This window comes from Carcharhinus amblyrhynchos, unplaced genomic scaffold, assembly GCF_965287045.1.
Source record: "Carcharhinus amblyrhynchos unplaced genomic scaffold, sCarAmb.v2.hapA scaffold_52, whole genome shotgun sequence".
NCBI classification, from domain to species: Eukaryota; Metazoa; Chordata; class Chondrichthyes; order Carcharhiniformes; family Carcharhinidae; genus Carcharhinus; species Carcharhinus amblyrhynchos.
The window spans coordinates 1,206,297-1,213,378 of NW_027649793.1; the positions used below are offsets into that span (position 1 = coordinate 1,206,297).

A 7,082-nucleotide genomic window follows, 5' to 3' on the forward strand; every position below is an offset into this window, starting at 1 on the left:
AAGAATCTCTCTACCTCTACCCTATCCATCCCCTTCATCATCTTATACGTCTCAATAAAATCCCCCCTCATCCTTCTAAACTCTAACGAGTACAGACCCAGTCTATTTAGTCTCTCTTCATAGTCCAACCCCTTCATCTCTGGTATCAGCCTAGTGAACCTCCTCTGCACTCCCTCCAAGGCCAAAATATCCTTGCGCAAGTGCGGCACCAAAACTGCACACAGTACTCCAGCTGCGGCCTCACCAGTACCCTGTACAGTTGCAGCAAGACCTCCCTGCTTTTATATTCTATCCCCCTCGCTATAAAGGCCAACATTCCATTCGCCTTCTTGATCACCTGCTGCACCTGCAGACTGGGTTTTTGCGACTCATGCACAAGGACCCCCAGGTCCCTCTGCACCGTAGCATGCTGCAGCTTTTCGCCCTTTAAACAGTAATCCCTCCTACTATTATTTCTGCCAAAGTGGAAAACCTCATACTTGATAACATTGTACTCCATCTGCCAGGTCCTTGCCCACTCACTCAGCCTATCCAGATCCCTCTGCAGACTTTCCACACCCTCCGCACAATTTGCTTTTCCACTCATCTTCGTGTCATCAGCAAATTTCGTTACCCTACACTCAGCCCCCTCCTCCAGATCATCTATATAAATGGTAAATAGCTGAGGCCCCAGCATCGATCCCTGCGGCACTCCACTAGTCACCAACCGCCAATCAGAATAACACCCACTGATACCAACTCTCTGCCTCTTATTAGACAACCAATCCTCTATCCACACTAACACCCCCAACTCCATGCCCCCTAACCTTCTGAAGCAACCTTTTGTGCGGCACCTTATCAAACGCCTTTTGAAAATCGAGGAACACCACGTCCACCAGTTTCCCTCTGTCTACCGCACTAGCCACATCCTCATAGAAATCCAATAAATTCATCAAAGACGACTTCTCCTTAACGAATCTGTGCTGCATCTGCTCTATCAAACCATTCTTCTCTAGGTGCCTCGCTATTTCTTCTTTGATGACGGATTCAAGTATTTTTCCAACTGCAGATGTTAAACTAACCGGCCTATAATTCCCTGCCTTTTGCCTGCTACCTTTTGCTACCTCTGCATGTGAATAAGAGGATTCCATGAATTATGTCAATTCATGGGGTCACATGTTTGAAGGGGCTCAAAATTAATTGCTGCGCAGGCCTGGTGTTGTCTCAGCTGTGAAACATTAATCTGTTGTCAAAACTGAATTCTCTGTTCGTGTACCTACCCTGCAAGGTGTTTGCTGCGGGCATGCACAATCTGGACTTGGGAGTGTTTGCACAGTACATAGCAGAACCCTTAAGAGTATTGATAGGCAGAGGGATCATCAGCCAGGGCACTGAGTTTAAAAATGAATAGAATATTAGTTAGGCCACACTTGGAATATAGTGTTCAATTCTGATCGTCACGCTACCAGAAAGGTATGAAGGCTTTGGAGAGGGTACAGAAAAGATTTACCCCAGAACGTTGCCTGGTATGGAGAGCATTAGCTATGAGAAGAGGTTGGAGAAACTTGGTTTGTTCTTACTGGAATAGCAGAAGTTGAGGGGTGACAGAAGTCTACAAGATTACGAGAGGTATGGACAGAGTGGATAGTCAGAAGGGTAAGGGATTTTAGTTCAGTCGGGCAGCATGGTCGGTGCGGGCTTGGAGGGCAGAATGGCCTGTTCCTGTGCTGTAATTTTCTTTGTTCTTCTTTATTCTTTGTACGCTCTCTAAACTCAAGAGAATGAGTATGTCCAATGTCTGAACTCTCAAGGATTATATCTGTGATATCACTCTGTATTGTCGATCAGAGGTTGGTGTCTGCTCTAATGACCTGCAGTCTGAGTACCACTGACTGGATTAAATTGCAGGCAGAATGCGGGCTGAGTAGTGTCCAATTATACCTCACTCTTCCTTCTGTTGTTTGGACATTGGAGGCAGTGTTTGACTATAATTGAAGTGGGACATAAATTTCCAGTCTCAGGTAATGATAGCAGTTTACATTTCTTGCTAAAATGTCGAACTTTCCAGCAAATTCATTTTGGCTTTCATTTTCCAATAACAGATGCAAATGATTGTTTATGATAAAAACAATGCTAAAAAAAAACGACTATTATGCCTCATACTCACCAGCTATTAGTAGCTTACAATGAGGTGGACAAGTCTTCAACTTTTAGATTTAATACTGCTTCATCGTGGTATGTTTTGGAGCCAATGAAACATATGTAATTCCCTTAATCTGATATTTTTATCTTCTTCAGTTTAAGAGAAGCATTTCCACTGAAAAACATATCTTTAAAAAGTTCCATCCTCCCCAGATAAGCTTTGTTCTGCATATCAGGTCAATCCTGTCCACCAGCGTGTAAATGAACTGGTGAAGCAGAGTTGAACGTAAACCATTGAACCTCTAGGTTAATCAGAGATATAACTGGTATCAAATGGCATGCTAATACAATATCTTCACCAACAGTGACTATGATGGGACCGTCTGGCACAAGAACATAGAATCTCTTTGTAAAAGACAACATTTCAAAACATCGATACACTTCTTACAGGAACAGATTTGATTTACTGAGTGTTAGTTCAAAGGAAACGTACAAAATTCATTTTTTAATGTTATTATATTTTTAAAAATCACAAATCTGAAAATAAATTCAGAATAATGTTTACATTTACAGATTCACCAAATGCAGTCCATGTGAACATATCATCAGGTGATAAATGAGCATTCTAACCAGTAATCTCAACTTGCACCAAAGATAGATTGGTACAAATGGTGAAACGTCCCTCAGGGCTTCAGTGTTACAAAACTAAGCTTGACACTGAGCCACATTAAGATAGATCATCAAAAGTTTGGAGTTTTAAAGAGCATCATAAAGGAGAAAAGAGTGGTATAAAGGTTTAGAGAGGGAATTGCAGGGTTAGGAGCAAGGCAGCTGAAATCACAATCACCAATAATAGGGAAATTAAAATTGGGGACACGTAATAGCATGGAATTAGAGGTCACAGATTAACTTGGGGTTTGTGGGCCTGGGGAAGATTACAAAGACAGGGAGGGGCAGAGCTGTGAAGGGATTTGAAAACAAGGATAAGAATCTTAAAATTGAGAGATTGCTTAACCTGGGGATAAATTAGATAAAACAAATTACTGTGGATGCTGGAATCTGAAAGACAGAAAACACTGGAAAATTTGAAGAGTCATCCACTCAAAACATTAGCTCCGATCTCTCTCTTCAGATGCCATCAGACCTGCTGAGGTTTTCCAGAAATTTTGTTTAAAATTAGAGGATAACTGAGAAGAGGGTGCTGTTCTAGTTGCAAAATTATAGGAAGGATGTGATTGCACTAAGGAGCGTGCAGAGGAGATTCACCAGAATGATGCCTGGGGTTGAATATTTAAGTTATGAACCCAAGTTGGATAGGCTTGGGTTGTTTTCGTTGGAGCAGAGAAGACTGAGGGGTGATCTGATTGAGGTGTACAAGATTATGAAGGACTTGAAGTTAGCTTTGTTCTCTCTGCACAGATGCTGTCAGACCTACTGAGATTTTCCAACATATTTTGTTTCAGATTAGAGAATATATGGGAAGAGGGTTAGGTGTTTTTTTAATGAAAACTCACACAATAAATTAGCTCAAAAGGTGAAGATGTGCATTGATTCAAAACAAGCTGCCAGTCATGAATCTAAGATTTGCACTAATAATTTCATTACTTACCCAACATTATCCAGCATGAAAAGCCAGAAGGAACAGAATAATGAAGCATCTTCCTTTCATCATTGGAAAAACTGTTACAGTGTTCACCTGAGAAGACAATCCATGGTTAAAATATTTAAAGATATATAACATATATTTGCATTGAAATCAAGTATGTTACCACATTCTTTCAGTTCTATTTTTTGTTATTTAAGTCATTAAAGGAAATCAGTTAGCACCTCTTGTAAAAAAGTGTGGAATTTCAGCCAAACACATTGAACACGTGCAATATCTCACAGCACAGGCTCAGGTCTGACAGATTTTACTTGTGGCTTGTCCCTGTTTTTGAGTGAGTACATTTTTTCTAGATATTCTAATGAAAAAATTACAGAATTTACAAACTTCCGTTATGCTTTAGAAGAAAATCAGAACATGCCTCAAGACAATTCTCAAATACCACAAAGAAACAGATCCAGAAGTGTTATCATGAATATGTTAAGCTGCAAAAAGTCAAAATACAGGAGCACGCTTACAGTGGGAGCATACCCTCTTCTATATAATGATGACTGCCTTATAAACAATAAATATAGTACACTATCTTGAAAGTATAAGTAAGTCTCTGTTCCATCTGGAAGGGATGTCAGAGGCCTTCTGCCTTCAGAGATTGGTGGACAAACAAGCCACAAAATTTCCTAGCCTCATGTTGTTTATTGTATATTTTCTTGTTAAATACTCCTTCCAAAGTGTATCACCTCACAATTTTTGGGGTTAAATTCAATCTACCACTCCTTTGTTCTTTTTTGTATATCAAACCCTTGGTCAAGGTTTAAGCACTGACTGTTCATTTGTCACATAGTGAAGTAAAGGAAGGAAAAAAATATCTTTAAAGAAATGTACAATGAAAGTAAAACAGAACTATGTGTTGCCAAAATGTATATTATAAGAAAACTTCATAGAATCGTGGAATGGTTACAGAAAGAGATGATTCAGCACAATGTGTCTTCCCTGGCTCTCTGACGGAGCAATTCATGTAGTGCCAACACATGGTCTTCTTCCGTAACCCTGCATATTCTTCCATTTCAGATAATAATCCAATTCCTTTTGAATGCCTTGTTTGATTCTTCCATAACCCTGCATATTCTTCCATTTCAGATAATAATCCAATTCCTTCTGAATGCCTTGTTTGATTCTTCCATAACCCTGCATATTCTTCCGTTTCAGATAATAATCCAATTCCTTTTGAATGCCTTGTTTGAACCTCCCCCCCTACCCCCACCTCTCCCACACACTTGCAGGCAGTATATTCCAGATTCCACTTGCTACATGGTTATAATACTCCAAAATTCCCTGGATTGATGTGGGTAAGATTCCAGTGGATTGGAAAAATTAATGAGATGCCCTTATTCAAAATAGGTGGGAGGATTCAAGTAAGAAGTAGCTCTGATGAAGGGTCATCCTGACTCAAAACATTGGCTCTATTCTCTCTCCATAGATGCTGTCAGGCCTGCTGAATTTCTCCAGCATTTTGTTTTTGTTTCAGATTCCAGCATCCACTGTATTTTGCCTTTAAATTATAGACCAGTTAGTTTAATATCTCCGTTGGGAAATTGTTAGAATCCATTATCAAGGAAGTAATAACAGGATATTCAGAAAGTCAAAATGCAATCCATCAGAGTCAGCATGATTTTATGAAGGGTAAATCATGTTTGACTAATTTGCTAGAGTGCTTTGAAGTTGCAATAAGCCAAATAGATAATGGGGATCCTGTAGATATAGCATATCTGGGCTTCCAGATGGCATCTGATAAGATGCCACACAGAAGGTTAATACACAAGGTAAGATCACAAGATTAGGGGTAATTTATTAGCTTGGATAGAAGACTGGCTGCCACTTATCTGATGAAGGAGCAATGTTCCAAAAGCTAGTAGCTTTTGCTACCAAATAAACCTGTTGGACTTTAACCAGGTGTTGTGAGACTTCTTACTGTGTTTACCCCAGTCCAACGCTGGCATCTCCACATCAGAACTGACAGAAGGCAGAAAGTTGGGATAAAAAGGTCTTTTTTTGATTGATAACTAGTGAAGTGCCACAGGGTTTGGTCCTCGGCTTCAATTATTTACATTCTATATTAATGACTTGGATACAGAGATAGACGGCACTATAGCCAAATTTGCAGATGACACTAAAATAGGTGGGATAGTAAGTTGCAATAAGGAAATAAGAAATATTTAAATGGATATCGATAAGTTGGGCATGTGGGCCAAGACATGGCAGGTGGCATTTAATGTGGATAAGTGTACGGTTATCCATTTCGGTTGGAAAAATGAAATGGCCCCTTATTACCCAACTGGAGAGAGACTAGGGTGTGCTTTGATGCAGAGGGATCTGGGTGTCCTTGTGCATCACAGTCACAGAGAAGTATGTTGTTTGGAAAACATTAGACACTTTGACCAGTTGATATGAAAATCCATTTACCCAGGTGCTCTTACTCATCAGATTGAGAAATGGTATGATTAGATTTGCGATTAACCCAATATTATTAATAAACATTTATCATACAAATTCTATATGAAAACAATTCAAATTCATAATACTCAATATCTTTTGCAACCTGTTTCAGATTTCTAAAACTACCTGTGTCAATAAACTTGATCGAACTGCTGGGTCCAATTTGTTGAGCACTTTTCGAACTTCTTCATGACAGTTGGTCTTGTACATCCTCTTCTGTCGGCAAGAGGCTGCAGGGGTTAAGTCTTCACTGAGGGATGGTCTCCAGGTGTCTGTTCTTATTTCCCCCCTATTCACAGCATTCTAGAAGGTTCTCTGGCTTGCAGCCAATAAGGGCACAGGGTGGAGTCACAGCATCCAATGAAGTAATTCCCTCTAGGTGTCCAGTTTCAGGAGCACTGGGTACACAGATGTCCTTTCCATGTAAAGTAATGGCAGGATTCCAAGGTACCAGGGAGTCTGGCTGAAACTGGGGAATACACAAAACACTATCCTTCTTTTGTCAGGGCTGAGTACCTCCAGTGTCAGCTTTTGCTCGCCTCTGACTTGTCTGTTTTGAACTTGACTAGTCCAAATTTTTATCGCACCTGGCTGCAGAGGTCATTGGCTGCTGTGTAATTTAGGTTGTCCAATTCTGTGTCAGGCCTAGCTGCTCAGGTCATTGGCCAATCGGCCACAACTGTTGTGCAGGGACAGCAAATAATAAGGAAAGCAAGTGGAATTTTGGCATTTAAAGCTAAGGAGTAGAGTATAAAATCAAGGAAGTCTTGCAACAGCTATACAAGGCATTGGTGAGACTGTACCTGGTGTACCATGTACAGTTTTGGTCTGTTTATTTCAGGAAGGGTGTCGTGGCATTGAAGAT

At 40.3% G+C, this 7,082-nt stretch overlaps 1 pseudogene; it reads right to left on the reverse strand.

Moving 5' to 3' along the window:
- Window positions 1–6,427, reverse strand: part of LOC145337549 (butyrophilin-like protein 2) — a 29,304-nt pseudogene extending 22,877 nt beyond the window's left edge.
- Window positions 6,428–7,082: the final 655 nt, after the last annotated feature.